The sequence below is a fragment of the Protopterus annectens genome, chromosome 17.part0 (genome assembly GCF_019279795.1).
Source record: "Protopterus annectens isolate FY-2018-M chromosome 17.part0, PAN1.0, whole genome shotgun sequence".
Taxonomy (NCBI): Eukaryota; Metazoa; Chordata; order Ceratodontiformes; family Protopteridae; genus Protopterus; species Protopterus annectens.
This window is the reverse complement of record NC_056751.1, coordinates 788,694,577-788,710,098: the sequence shown is the minus strand read 5'-3', so window position 1 is coordinate 788,710,098 and position 15,522 is coordinate 788,694,577.

The following is a 15,522-nucleotide window of genomic DNA, read 5'->3' as shown; positions in this document are numbered from 1 at the left end:
GTCTAAGAGCGGCTGAATAAAAAAAATTTCATTGCAAACAGTTTAAGCCTTAAAATTTCACTGCCCAGATAATGCTTTAACCTGTGACTTACTTGCAAAAATGTTTGTAAATTAAAATCAATGAGGCCTTCAGTTTGGTTAAAATGAATGGGGCAGTAACAAAGCTAAGATGGAAAACATGTATGTCTACAAAGTGGGAATATACAGAGATGATGATTATGATGATGATGAATGCAACAAAACTAAGGTCACATTGACTACTTAAAAGTATATATTCAACATAAATGTTTTACCTATTTTCCAGACTATACCGTTTCAGGTACAGCAGAACGCAATATATAAACATAAGCTGATGGCTAATTCCTCACTATTACAACTGCATCAGCCTTTTTCTTTCACTAATACAGTCTTAGCTCTCTCGTCCATCTTATTTTATTTATTTGACTTTATTAACTGATTATGTGGGCTGGTAAATACATTAGTTTTCATTTTGAGGATGTATCCATATTCTCAACCTGTCCACCTTCATAATCGTTACCCTGCTACTCACCTACTTATTTACTTTAGTCTGATTAATGATAACTCACATTGACTCCACGTTTTAACTGATGTTCATATCCCTGCACAACTTAATATGAATCTTAATATGATATTCTCTTTGCAGACAATCAAAACCAGTAAACAGGTCAGAATATCAAAAAATATCAGTAACTTGAAGTACATATACATCTAGCTTAAATTATATTTCTTGAGCAATTCTAACAGACTCAGAGCAAAATAAAACACATTTGCCAGAACCAACTGTTAGCGACACATAGATTTGTGTAATTCTTACATAAATATGTATATACGTAATCAATTAAACTGCCAAAAGATGTATAAAACACTCTTCTACCTAAAGAATGGTGAGATCTTTGCATTGTCTTTAATGTTCTTTAACATTTTTAGACTCTTGTTACTTCTGGTGTCCATCAATTTCTGCTATTAAAGTAGTACACTAGTTGTTAACTTACTTGAGTGACTGCTGGTGATAGATTGCCAAACATCTTAGTCTCCTGGAACAGCTGAAACTCACTCTGTGTACCTTCACTACACTTGGGTTCAGTTTGTTCCTCGACTGTACCTCCAGCTGACACCAACCCCCTTAGGCTACATTTAAATACATTGTCTTCTCCCACTGATTACATCTAATAATCACTCCACTATTCTAATCCTTATTACTTCTTCTACAACGTCATCATTAGACAATCCGTACACTACTCTATTATTTCACCTGATATTAACTAACACCATCCAATCAATCCACTACTCTATTCTTACTTCCCTTCCAATGATATAACCCCATCAATCACTCTAATACTCTAATTACTATATTCATTTCCACCACATACTCACAGGCATACTCTTTCACACTGCTAATTAACCACAGTCTTGCTACACTTTCATGTCCATTCTCTTCCCATCCACTTACTTTGCCTTCCATTTACAGCAAAATCCTTCATGCTTCACTCCTTAGTCTTTTACACTACCTCTCCTATCTCTAGCTATACCCTTGTCTATAACCTTCCCTGCAGGACAACATACTACATTTGACCCATTTTCAACCTTTTCCTAGTCCCTTTTTCCTTATTTAGTTTTTGTAGTTCTTTACTAGTCTCTCTTACAATGTTATTCACACACGCATACTTATAATGCCACCTCTAATACTGTGATCACATCCAACATCCTTCTGTCATCGCTACACCAATTACCTACCCCTATCTCCAGAAATTCTAGTACATAATTCTCTCCACTGCTACTTTATTATATCTCCCCACCTATTCAACTACTCCTTTATTCTCTTTTCAAGAAAAATCACCACTCAGTATATTACAAAACAGCAAAATAAATTCTACCATTGACAGGGTTCTTACATCCATCCAAAAGAGAATATCTCATCGGGCTCCCTATCTGAATCCTTAAGGGACCACCTTCCCAGTTATGCAGTTAGTGAACACAAGTGTACAGATGAACATTATTCATATAACTTATTCACATTCTAATTTCCTTCAAAAAAGGTTCTTTCATTTCCATCTTAAAATCTTGTAACTGAGTTGGATTAAATTATTCTCATAGGTTGAAGCCATATCTTATTTGAATACTAGTTTTATGAATATTGTCAATGAAAATGGCAAAGACAGACAAAGGTAACCCTGCTCCTTTGCATACAAAGGTAACCCTGCTCCTTTGCAGACAAAGGTAACCCTGCTCCTTTGCAGACAAAGGTAACCCTGCTCCTTTGCTAACTAGGCAAACAAAACAATGCAGAAAAGACAGGGCTAGAGCTTGAAAAAACTTAAGTGACAAAATAAAACCTAGTCAAAACCTTCACAACTTTAGGTACCTTAGAAATGGTGCAAAATACAAGGTCAGCTTTAGTAGGAAAACATACTACACCAGTTTCCACAAATTAAATAAAAGCAACCCCAGACTATTAAAATCTTCTTATAATCAACTGCTAAAACCCTGCCTAAATATTCAACCCACTATATTGGTCTATGTTAAAAGACTAACTTTTGAAATAGTCAAATTTCATATGATCAAACTCATATGATCGACTATTTTAAAAAGTTGAATGTATCCCTAGTTGCCTACACAGTGAATTGTCCTCAAGGTCATGGTACAATGGGGATTGGGAAATATGTCCTTGTCCTCACTGTAGTGCTTTCTCAAAGTGGGTATATATAATTATCAGTGGGTGAGGGAGTGCAGGTGGACTTGTCCTCCTGCTAAAATGACATTTTTCATTTTTTACATATGTTCAACTTTTTAAATAGTCATATGTGTTTGATCATATGAAATTTGACTATTGAAAAAGTTGATCTTACGACATACTGTAGATCTGTCTATACCCAACTAATCTGATAGCATTGCTGCTCATTTCAACTCACATTTCATAGAAACAGTGATTTCTCTTCTAAACGTATCCCCCTCTACTTCATTAACACCCCCAACCAGTCAATCACCAGGTCAAGCTTTTCCTCCAACCTGTTCCTACTTCCATCACTGAAAGGCAACCTCTCACACTGAAACATATTGTACTTGTCCCAGATATCATACCAGCAAAATATATAAAGATTTCAGCTGATGGTCTGGCCTACGGAGTGTCTATGATCATGCATCGGTCTGTTAAAGAATGTTATCCTGGCTCTATGGAAAAAAATCTTGCATCCTACCATTACACAAAGGTGGCAACTATAATGATATCTTTAACTAGAGGCTTATAGTTATTTTATCGCACTATCTAAAGTATTAGAAAAATGTATACATTCTCGGATTACTCAGATTTGTCACTGAAAACTATCTTCTATCCCCAGTGCCCCATGTTTTTTGTTCTCACTATGGCAACACTGCTGCTCATCGAAGCTTCACCAACACTTTAAGTATAATAGAAACTCTGGTAAGTTAGTCTCTTTCTGTTCCTTGACATATCCAAGGCATATGACACTATTTCTCACCTTAACTTACTATATAAATGCTCTTCATAAGGCTTAAAAGAATCACCTGTCTCTTGGTTCTCTAGCTATCCCTCAGACAGGAATTAGGCTGTAAAATGAGAGATCAGCTAATCATCCTTCCAACCAGTATCTGTAGGTATCATCCACAGCTCCATTCTTGGTATACTGTTGTTCAACATATTCATAAATAGCCTTCACAAAGCAGGAAAACATGCAACCATAGCCCAAAATGCAGATGATTTCATACTCATCTGTGCAGCCTAGAATGGAAATCACTTACAAAGGTTTATACAAGCATCCTCTTCCTTCATTGAATTCTTGCAAGTTAAATCACAACAAATCCTAAATCCAAAAAAAGAGCAAACTTATCTTATTCACTCCAAACAACTGTCTGAACAAAAAACACAACTTACTGTTACTTCAATCAACAGCACCAAGTCTGACAGGTAACTCATACCAAACTACTAGGCATCAATGTTGATGAAAGATTCAAGTTTGACTGTTACTCAATCCATCCAATTTAAAAACAGCAAAATTGAATCATTATATAGATTTAAGCATATCTGATAAACAATAACAGGAAGAAAATCGCACCCAATTTATCTTCTCCCTGCTCTCTTTTATGCTATAGCAATTTTCACTTATCTACAAGCCACTCAAAAAATTATTTGAACAATGTTACAATAAAGTGGCAACATTTACTGCAAACTTTCCTCTAAGTTTTATCATTGCCTGGTTCTTAAAAAATTGTATTTGACTGAGCTGTCACACTACCTAACGTTCTCACAACTCCTGTCAACTCATAACCTCATCTTCATACCTGAAAAATCCCCAACATTAAAGAAAATACTCCTGCTCTATTCTCCCAGCAGAAATGCTTGCTCTACATAAAAACAACTGCTACTAGTAACTAAATCAAACACTGCAGGTGCATTTTACTCCTGCTTCATATCCAAAGTCTGGAACTCCATCCCAGTCATTCTGAAATAAGTTGCCAACCTAAAATCTTTTAAACTACAACTGATGAACTCCTGGCTATGCACATGTTCAACATCAGGCTGATACATGTTCTTCAGCCTTGTGTTTTCCCCACATCTAAACACGTAGCACATATACCAATGTTTTTATCTCCATAACTAAATTAGTTATTGACGTTTATACACCTTCTCACTCCTACTTTCTCTGTTATTACCCTCTTGCTTCAAAACTAATACATGTTTGACCAATCATTTTATTCTTCAAACTCTTACTTTGATACAACTTCCCTTTCACTTTTTCACCTTTTCAAACTCTTACTTTGATACAACTTCCCTTTCACTATTTCACCTTTTCAAACTCTTACTTTGATACAACTTCCCTTTCACTTTTTCAAACTCTTACTTTGATACAACTTCCCTTTCACCTTTTCAAACTCTTACTTTGATACAACTTCCCTTTCACACTTTCACCTTTTCAAACTCTTACTTTGATACAACTTCCCTTTCACCTTTCATACTTTAGCTTTTAATCTTTTAAAACCTAATCTAGCATCCTTTTTAGCTTTTTTCCTTTCTCCTATTTCACAAGTAGCTGTATACGTTTTATCAGGTGTGTATGGAAATATCACACAGCGTGAACTTTGAAGCTTTCATGAACTGTATTTTAGAAATTCTATGCATGTATTATTCCTGTTTATTTTATCTGATACTTACGTATTATCGCAACCAGATTTTCCCGGTTGTGAATCTGGCTTCTTTCAATACAGATGAAACAGTGCAAAGTGTTGTTGAAAGTCATTATTGCTGACAAAAAACCTCTGCACTACCATCAATGACAGAAAAACTTTAAAAAATCATCTTCCTGTTTATTGTGCATTACAGATGCACGCTTGAATTGTCAGGGAAGCAGTGGTACTTTTGAATGGAATATTTCAACCGTGAGGTGGGAAGCCCACAGAGAAGGGAAACACAGACACAGGCACGATAATTTTGTTAACGTAAGACTTGTTTTAAAATGTGTAAATATAGTGGCCAGTAAGCATTGCAATATGAAAACTGACATACAGTAATGCTTGTAAAAACTGAGGGTGGATGATGTTGATAGCTGATTGCGGGTTCCTGATTCAAGCTACTAAAAACACAATGGAAAACTGTTGAAGCAGTTCTTCTTGGAGTTTGTGGGATGTTTGCACCTGTGCATATGTCTGACATTTGTTTAAAAAAAAAAGAAACTGGAATGAAAGCATCATTTGTGTGTGTGTGTGTGTGCGCCTCTTTATGTGGGGGAGATGGGTGAGCAATTACAGTGAGTAAGACAGCAGCCCTGACAGTTGAAGCATGTATGCATTTTACTGCCAGCCACATGACATGCTAGTGTGAAAGTGCATACCTAAACAGCTACATTAACTTTGTAATTTTTTTAATGATTATCCTAACTAAGACAACCTTCAGTGTGACAGAAAACACTTTGTGTGACATTGTCATCCCATTAATGCTTACACTTAAACATCGGGAAGTAACCGTTATGATCGCAAAAATCTGGTTGCGATAATACATAAGTACCTTTTATCCTGTACATTTGTATACTTGTTTATCTGCACACTATTTTTGTGTATTTAAGACATTGTGAGCTAATTTATATGTCTGTATCTTAGTCATGCATTTGAATTATTGCTAATTTTTGCTTCTTCCTATATTCCCACTTTGCTGTGGATGTTTTTTTCCCTAGACCACTGTTGAAAAAGAATATAGTATAAATGTGACACCTGCATTAATTTCTACCCCATGTTTTATTTATTTATTTATTTAACATTTGTTAACCGGGAAAGTCCGACTTGGAACAAAGTCAACTTTAAGCAGAGGCCTGGAAATGCACCAGATGCATGTCTTTGTAATGTGGGAGGAAACTGGACCACCCAGAGGAAACCCACACGAACACAGGGAGGACATACAAACTCCACACAGAAGGCACTCTAGCAGAGAATCAAACCATAGAACCTCTTGCTGTGAGGCAACAGTGCTACTGCTGCACCACTGTGCTGTCCAATGTTTTGTTTATTATAGCCCTATACTTTAATGAACTCTGCAGCAAATGTTCCAGCCTTCTAACTTTAAAAAGGAAATTAGTTTACCACAAAAGATTTATACACATAAACTTCTCAAACTTGGCACAGACATCTACAGCCAGTACCTAGCTACTAAACTCCATTCTGATGTCACTGCCTGTCAGTCGGTCAACTGCATGGAAAAAATCTACATTAAAAACAGCAACTGAAAATAACTTCATTTTTAATTTAATGCATACTGCCAAATAATCATAGCTCTCAACCTTCCATCTCCAAAATGGGGAACACCTCATAACTTATTAACAACTTCCTCAGGGAAGCTTACAGCATGGTTAAAATGTGTTACCTTATACTTCTAAAACGTTGTTTTGATGAATTAATATGATTCAGTACTGTTACTATGGATATCAGTTAAAAAAATCCTAACACTGACTGTGTGACAAAAACTTTCAATGTGGAAATTTGAGGAATATGGGCTTTTTAAGACCCAAAATTAGAAAAGTTCCTCATAATGGGTACGCTTGTGAGGTATGCACATAATGCATAAAAACTTCTAACTTTCGAGCATTCTTGTACTCCTTTTTGCCTACTGTAGTTAGCACAACAGAACTAGCAATCCCAGCAATTAATTTTAAATATTATGTGTAGATGGAATAGATTGCACAAACAAATTTGTAATACTGTTTACTACTTTAAGTCTCATAACACACAGAAGGAAACAGTACCCATTAAAACAGAAAATGACTTTGCTGCTTAAAGGCAACAAATCAGTTAATCCAGTGAATAGTTACGCAGGTGTATCCTAAGAATTCTGATGCAAAGGAACTATGTCTTCAGTACAAGAAACAGTGAACTTTACAGCCAGATAATTACACTCTAATTGTTAAAACTTTATCATGAAGTCAATTAAAGAAAGATTTCATTTTTGTTTTTCCAGATCAACAGCTGAGACTAGAGGAGAATATTTTATGATGATAGTGGGGATAAAGTTCTTGGTACTCCCTAGCCTGGCTCCACAGTGTAGGGTGATAGTGCCCTGACAATGCCTCAGGTGACCCAGTTTAGGTAGATTTACCACCTGTCCCTCTTTATGCAGGACAGTCCCTATCAGGGTAGCTGCATCGTATGAAAAAAATTGAAAAATGTCAAATATCCAGAGATATTAGGGCAAAAAATATATACTAAGTTTTACATAATAGTTGTGTTCAAACAATTATTTTGTATTTGAAAGACCTTATAGGATAGGAAACAACAGAAATAACTCAAATTCTATCAGTGTGAGCTTTTATTTGGGCAACAAAGTCAAGCCCAGTTCTTTTCATTGGTTGTAGATACAGTCTGCCCTGTAGAAGTCCATGCTTACATAAAATTGTTCCACTTTCGGTGTCTGAAAAAGTAGCAACCCTAAGTTAAGTTTAGGTCAGTAGCCTAGGTGTTGGGAGAGTTCACTTGGTAGGGAGGAACTGAAAGGTCACAGTAATTTTCCCCATGTAAGGGGAGAGGCCGCGGTGGTGCAGCGGTTAGCATTGTCGCCTGACAGCAAGAGGTTCTCCCGTTCAATTCTCGGCTGGACCACCTTCTGTGTGGAGTCTGCATGTCCTCCCCATGGTCAAGTGACATTTAAAGACATGCAGGTAGGTGCGTGCGTGAATGGGTGTGCCTTCTTTGAAGGTTGGGCGTCGGGCTGGCAACTCAGCACCGTAAAAATCCACTGCCAATCATTAGCAGACAGGAGTTCCACTGTGGCAACCCCTAACCAGGAAAAGCCGAAAGACATTACTTTACTAAGGGGAAGGTATCAATTTACATCCACCCAAAGATGTGCTGCCTGCAGGAAGGCCAAGCATTGTGCTCTATCACAGAAGGATTTAGAACCTGGCAGTCAGTCCAAGTAAGCATCATGGTTATTTGGAAACGTGCACTCATAGCAGTTTGGCACAGCCAGGGACTCTGCCACTTCTGTGAATAAAAGGGGGTGGACTGTTAGGAACATAAAATCTTCTCCTGCAGGATTCTAGCCCCTGACCCAGATGTCACCTCATTTTCTTGGTGTTGTCTAGCTCCAGGAGTGTGTGTGTGTGTGTGTGTGTGTGTGTGTGTGTGTGTGTGGGTGAACAAATGGGGACAGGACTAGATGATTGTGGGAGGGGGTTACAAGATCTAAAGTGAATAACTGCTACTTGTCTCAGAAGGTATAGATGAATGGAAGTATACAATCTAAGGTTACTACTTGACCTGTCTTTTTTTCCTCAGGATTATCATGATGTGGATAACTGCATCATGCTACAAAGCCAGAAAAATAGCACAAAGCCATTACTTGTAAAATATATTTTCTAACATATATGTAAATATTACTTTAAAGTTACTGCTGCTAACAACAAATCACACTAATTATAATGTGAAATAATAAAAGCAACTAGAATTCTATAATCAGCAGTCTGCATTTTTGAAAATAGAGTAAAAAAAAAATCATTTCCATTGGTCAAGTTTAAGGTACATGCTGTAAGAGCCACGATTCACAAATGTCATAGTTCAGTATCTGAAAATGTAATAACTCTGGTCAGGACAATACCTGCAGCAGATGTCATAATGGTAAATTACAATCCACAGAAGAAGGAAGTCGAATTTCATGTAAGTATTTAGAATGATAAAAAAAAGCCAACAGAATTTCAGACGTGTTAAATTGCATGTCAAAGGAAAACTGTCGTATGTGTGTGTGTGTGTGTGTGTGTGTGTGTGTGTAGAGGCAAACAGAATAAAATCGGTATCAGAGAAATTAATTATTCAATAATTCCTATAACTGGGGAGAGAGTTTAATACAAAGCATGTAAACCTTTCTTTTTCTCCCATATTAGGCAATTCCCTTCCAACTAACTGTGAATTTGATTATCTGTTGTCAGAACACATTTCAATGAATCTTTTACCTCAAACAGGTCTACAGTCTGTTGGGCAAGTGTTTCTAAAGGGAAGCTGTACTTTGATTTCATCAACAATACTACACTTTTGAAATCTTTACATGACTGCCAGATGTAACTCATTGATTACATAACATCTGAATTGTTGATGTAGCTTAAGAGGACAAAGGAAGATTTGCAGATCAGTAATTATCCATCACAGCATTTACTTTTCAGTGTGTACTTTATGATTCCTTCCTGCAGGCAGCCTGACTGGCAGGCTTGACTTCCAGAACTTTACCTTATCCAAGGACTTTGGCTATGACCCTCCCACCAGGACTCAAGGATGTTGGTGATATAAAAGGAGCATCATCCAATGCAGTCCTCATCTCTCTCTTGTTGTGTAGTATCACATACTGCGTGTTCATTAGCAATGTCAATCAATCAGTTGGCCTGCTTCCAGGAGGTAAGTATACCACAAGGAAATGTTCTTATCTCCGTTGTTGCTTATTGCTAAAGGTAATGTCTGATTCTGATGCGGAATCTGAAACTGACATATTTGTAAAATACTACACTTTTGTTTGTTTATAGTAAACAGATTCCCCCACAGGGATTCCCACAATCTCTGCTCTGTTTTGGCATAGAGCATGACATGAACTCCTTTCTGCAGTGTGCCAGTTTTACCCAGAGGTCAATCTGGAAAAAATGATAGTTTGTCCAGGAATTCACAGACAAAAAATGGGGCATGTGTTTGTCTCTGTGCTGCCGTGGCATTAGCCAAGGCCTCCGGAATCTCCTGCTGAAAAAGAAACATTCTGACAACAGACTTTGGGAGAAGTGTTGAGAAACTGAGAATGTCCTAATGGATGACATGAGTCCTCCTGAGTCTGCCATCTCCAGGCATAGAGAAATACTTTCATAGGCCTCCACTCCTGGAGTCAGTCTTGGCTGACTTCTCTGGCATGCAACAGATTTGTAGCCTTCCACACAACTAGCATCTCACATGTTCACCCAGTGTAACATCTCTGCTGCACATTCTAAGACTGAGGGCCTATTAATTGTGGAGGTTTTTTATCCTTATCACCAAAGAGGACAGTGGGATTTCTAGGATTTTTGTCTATGACGAGACTTCTGGAGACTGGATTGAGGTCTCAATATCCTGCCAATGATTTGAGACCTCAAGGGCAGTTGTACCTAAAGCCATGAGGCAGAAGGCACCAAAGACTGAACTGGTGCCAGCCATTTTACCATGGCTTTGGTTTGGCAGTACCTCAACCTGCTCCACTTCCCAGGTTTCTAATGAGTCTAGCTGGCTGAGCTTTTCATGTCTTTCCTGAAATCCAAAAGGCCAGTACTACAAAGACTGGAGGTTTCAGGAGCCCCTTCTAAAAAGAAAGGATAAAACCTCAAGTTGAGAATTCAAATTCCCAAGATTCAGAAGCAGATAAACTAGCATAAACCAGATTATCTCAGTTGATGCATATGAATTACACACTGACAACACTTCATTCGGTGCTTCATCACAAGAGGACTTTTCCTTTGCAGACACTCCTCATAGGATGAAGGAGGTGCTCCTACAAGAGGCTAAGAAATATTCAAAGGCCCAGTTTAGATTTTTCCATAGCCCTGCATGAGCTTAGAGCACTACCTTTTCCTTCAGAACTAGATGTCCTGGAAGGTGTGGTGGCAGATACATCTGTAGACCCAGACTCTCTAATGTCAAGGATTCTTACAAGTTTTATAAGAACCCTTTGGCTGATCCATCTGTGGTGTCCCTGGATTCCAGCAAGAGGGCACTTTTGGCTCCATTCATAAATCCTAGTCTCAATGATAGGGAGAGTAGAATACTTGACAGATGTGGGAAAATGTTTTGCACTTCAGTTATCAGGTATTTCAGAGCCATTAACTATAAGACTCACAGACTTTCCTGTCAGCAATTTCTGCTGGAAAAGATGAGTGACAAGGCAAAGAGGATACAAGATAAGGATCTGAAGCAGGAGATGTTTGAACTTTCTGACCCTTTCAGCTCAGTTTGCCAAGCACTCCAATAAACGTAATTATGATGTTATGAATGCATCCTGCAGGGGAGCAGCCACAGGATCTGTGATGGTTCTGGATGAAGACTCAATCCCTTCTAGACCATGCAAAGATTTACCCCCTTTTTTATCCAGCTGTTCCCCCTGGAAATACCATCAAACAAAATGCTCCCCAACTATCACTATGGAGCAGCCCCTAGATATGCTTTCCAAGGACAAAAATACAGCATTGATTGGCCCCAATAGCAATCCCAGGATGTCTCCTAAATGGCCTGAATCATGACCTGTGTGGACCACTGGAGTCACTATTTAACCATAGCATCCAGACAGGCTTTGTGCCACACAAATGGAGAACTGCAACGGTCATCCCTGTGCACAAGGGTAGGCTATCAATAGTCCCTGGGAACTACAGACCTATAAGTCTGACTACTCTTGTATGCATAATCATGGAAAGAATTATAATGGAAATGATTAATAAGGGCATAGTAAACCTTTAAACATGAGATCCAACCAAGTTTGGTTTTAGCAAAGGCAAATCATGCCTACTCAACCTGGTGGACTTCTTTGAGAAGGTCACCAAATCAATGAATGAGGGCAAACAGTGCACACTGTCTACCTTGACCTGTCTAAGTCATTTGCTACAATACCAAACTTGAGCATTATAAATAAACTCACAGATATAGGCATAAACCCATATGTTACACACTGGATTGCCAGCTGGCTCTCAGATAGGACACAGGAACTGAGGATAGGGGAGACCACCTCCACAAAGAGGCTGGTCACTAGTGGAATCCCTCACAACACTGTGCTGGGTCTGCCCTTTTTTGACATCTTCTCCTTAGAAGTCAAGGCCACTGATTGCCCAAGTTTGCAGATGATAGCAAAGTAGAAGCAGTTATAAAATCCCCCCAAGACACTAACATCATACAGGCAGGAATAACATAGACTAATGACTTGGTCAAAGCCACAGCTTAAAACTCAATGCCATGAAATGTATAACAGTACCCTTTGGGAAGTCAGCCACCCTAGGAAGATTCAATAGCACATCCCTAAGATTGGAACCAGTAATCAGGGATTGGGATACGCATGTAGAAAGTAACTTTGCTTTGGACCCACATGTGTCTAAGGTAGTAAGGAAATCATTCTATGTTGCTCAACTTATAAGCAAGGGCATGGCATCTAGGTCCAAGGAGGTCATTGTTCCACTGTAGGTCCAAGGAGGTCATTGTTCCACTGTATTCGGCTCTCATCAGGCCCTTCATTAAGTGCAATGGCTCCTTTGGTATGTACCGGACCAGGCATGTGCAACAACTACAAGAAGAATAAAGGGCATTAACAACATGTTCTATGCAGATTTCCTCACAGCCCTATTTCTATACTCTGTTTCCTACAAACTGTTGAGAGGTGATCTATGCCAGTTATACAAGGCATCATTGGATTCCACTCTGGCAGATCTTTTGCATATCCGCAAAATGAATAGCATCAGAATTACTCAATCTTGGGATTTAAACTTTGCTTGCAACATAAATAGGACACATTAGAGGGACAGGTATGTGTCTCAGATAATTCCACCACTTCTCAGGGACAGACGTCCCATCTATGTGAAGCAGAGCTCTTCCCTAACCCTATTCAATAGAAACTTGAACCAGTGGATGGGAAATCAGAAATACACCCCTGGTCTAGTACCTATATCTCTAAAGGTTTACCTTTAAAATGTCACAACACATGTGTGCGACACTTCATGTACCTGACTCATAATGTCAGAAACTGCACCTTCAAATACTTAAAAGAGTGAATCTGCTACTCAAAGAAAGTCGACACTCCAGGAATGTCGACGTTGTTCAAAACACCCATCATTTCTGCATGTGTTCTAAGACTGTTATGCGGGGGGGGGGAGCTCCCCTCCACCTCCCACACCCCCTGCTAATTTAATATACTAACTCCAAGATCACACTACGGTGAGGGAAGGGGTACATGTCCTGATCCCCACTGTAGTGTGATCTCCACTCAGAATGACGAATTCACATGAGCAAATGTACACTGGCATTTCCTCTTTTGTGAGTTGGGCAATTTATATTTCGCTAATACGAACTTCTGCAAACAGCCTTTCGCACATCAGGCCATCGCAGATGTGCACCTCAACATTTTAAAGGTAAACCATCTCTAATGTACAATGGTAGCCTGTAAATCTACCCTAGTTTACATATACACCTTAAAATAACCTCTAAGGCATTTACACTTGTGGGATTTTGTCTAGGCTTATATAAGCCCCAATGGTCATTAGCTTAGTATACACCTATGAACCTAGCCGTTGAAACAGAAGCATTTGGCTTGGATAAAGAGGTGTTTTTTGAGTTACATTCTGAATTTGGAGTAAGTGTTGATTTCCTTTAGGTTGATGGGGATAGCTTGCCAAAGAGCTGGTGCCTGAGAGGAGAATGCATGTTCAGTGCTATAGAGTTTGGTTCTAGGGGTAATGAGAGTTGGTGTGGCTTGTGAGTACTGTCTCAGTTTGTGTGAGTTTTTTTTTAATGAAATTTAGATGCAAGGGGATTAAATGTCTGGAGTTGGGGTAGTTTACAAATTATCACTTCTGAATCAGATCTGTGGCCTGCTTAGGTCTCTTTCAGTCTCTTTCACAAAGCAATAGCCTTGGTAGAGTGGTTTACATAGAGTTAGTTGGCATCAATATAACAGTCACTTGATGTCAACGTATTTATATAGACAGTTTTAGCAAGAAAAAAATAGATTTTACTAATCTTCATGTATCTGAACATTCTTATGTAGCCCCCCATTGTGGAGATCACTCATCTGGTCACTCCTGCGTATTCTTCCTGGACATCCATCTGTCAGTGGATATGGTCATGATCCGAGTCATCCATCCATCACTGGTTGCTGGTACTGAAATTCTTCCTTCCATGGTGGACAGCACGGTTGTGCATGTCCACATCAACATACCTTTAATGTAACAAATCCAATAAAATATTGTCCAGTCTAGTGTAGTTAGCATGAATAAATCATAAAGTGACTAATTTTAGTGGTATCCAAAAGGCAAAACAACGGCACTGACTATACGGCTGTTACAAAAAGTCCATTTATTAAAATAAAAACACAAAACGTAAGCGCTTTCACAGTGTAATCCACTGCTTCTTCAAACATATCTACAAAAACATCCAGGGGCAGCTCGTGGCATCGGACTGCCAGACTGCAGCCCCCTCAGCTAAAAAAAAGAAAAAGTACCTTTTTGTGTATGTAGACAGACTGACAGTAAAATACTTAATTTTTGGTTTACTTAGTTCGTTCTGAGTCCATGACTCGGCAAGTACGTGCATGCACACTTTAACACTTTAGCTTAACTGCATATTTAAATGTCATTGCAATCACACACACACACACACATATGCAGGAAGAAACAAATACAATCTGACTCTAATCCACTTTTGCCATTTCAAAATAAAAAAGCACAACAGTGGATATTCAAATGTTGCAGCCCGGTGAAGTAATTAAGGCATCATTGTGATGCTCAGCAGTCTATGCGGTTTGGAACAGCATAGAATTGTAAGGGGCTCGGACTGCGACATCCGCAGGCACGTACATGACGTGCTTGGGCTATGCATGCTGCTGATTGGTTGTCTCTCTCTTCCCTGGCTTTATGTGCTGGGAAAAGAGCGAGAATCAATCAAACAGTTTCAGTTGTGGACTGAATCGATTCATGACTGAGTCAGTCACAAGGGAAGGATTTACCTGGATCTGGATTTATCATTAAATCACTGTGCAAATATATATTAGCTCCTCCTGTACTACTAGAGATCAGTCCTACAAAGAAATATAAGCTGAACAAAATGCACAGCTGTCAAGTTATAAAATGACTGACAAAACCCAGTTAGTTCTGATGATAACCTGCCTTACAAGTTGTTCAGTCTTTTGTCCTACAAGCTGAAAGCACATCCTAAAAAAAGGTAAGTTCTTGTGTAGCTTCACTGCTTTGTCTTTGTTACTTCTTACCTCTTCTAGTAATTTCTGCATCCTAGGCCTATGCAGTTTGAAGTTGG